The 976-nt window shown below is 42.3% G+C and overlaps 1 protein-coding gene across 1 annotated transcript in view; it reads right to left on the bottom strand.

Annotated features, from left to right (window-relative positions):
* The window catches only part of Smp_141810 (hypothetical protein), a gene marked incomplete at both ends in the record, with an annotated part of 55,978 nt that overhangs the window by 13,780 nt on the left and 41,222 nt on the right, over positions 1-976 (bottom strand). The gene's annotated exons all lie outside the window — the stretch shown is intronic.

The following is a 976-nucleotide window of genomic DNA, read 5'->3' as shown; positions in this document are numbered from 1 at the left end:
ATCCCCATCAAGTATACCTACGGAACACTTTTTGGTGGTAAGTAAGCCCTCAAAATAAATAGTTCTGTAAGTCTTTGAACTCAATGTTGACCTTATTAGCTTTACTGTACACACCCTAATTGAAGGCGCTCAGTCACGAGTGGGTACTCCCTGCTACTCATACCTTGCAACTACCACCTCGCTTGAACGAAACGTTCATCAGCATGTAAATAACCTTCCAAAAATATCCCTGACTTCTTGTCTCCCTTGGTTGATATCCCTCGAGTTTATAGGTGTTACGGACAAAAGCGTTGTCAGACCCCGAATATCGGCGGCATCTTTAGTGGTCAGCCTCGAGTGATCTGGTACACCGAACGCCTAACCATGAGTCTATCACTCGTCATAACATTGCATACTGTTTTTTATCTTTGCATATCATGGCTTGATTTTGGTTTTCTCCAATATTACTTCGCTCATTTATAGATTTCGCCTTAATTATGACGAGTGAGACACCGAAACTGTTTGAAATTAAGACGCTTTTAGCTCCTACATCTCAATTCATGTCATTCTGACCCTAGAGTATCAATGCCAGATTCGGCCATGTAGAAACTGACATCGACGAACACGGCGTGATGGATACGCGTTCACAATTCCCCACAGTGTTGAGGGCACTACCATGCCAACTTAAGTCGTACGTCACACCTAGTAAGTTTACCACTGATATTTCTAAACCTTTCGACAATTAAAAGGAGACTATCCTTAAACATTGGTTTTGGTACCACAATACGTATGGTAGGTCTTCTAGAAATCGAAAAAATCTTGCAGATTCTGAATCTCCAATTGTCCTACACTAAAACTTTCCGGGAAGTGTCTTCACGTTAACGGCGGTAGTACCGATGGACATCGCCGTCTGGTATACAATGATACAGCAACGGAAGTTGGTCACCTATTCAACACTTGCGTAAGACTAAGCGTTCTTGCTGCTGATAATAGTGAC

The sequence above is a fragment of the Schistosoma mansoni genome, chromosome W (assembly GCF_000237925.1).
Source record: "Schistosoma mansoni strain Puerto Rico chromosome W, complete genome".
NCBI classification, from domain to species: domain Eukaryota; kingdom Metazoa; phylum Platyhelminthes; class Trematoda; order Strigeidida; family Schistosomatidae; genus Schistosoma; species Schistosoma mansoni.
The sequence above is the reverse complement of the archived record's forward strand: the minus strand, read 5'-3'. Positions and strand labels throughout refer to the sequence as shown.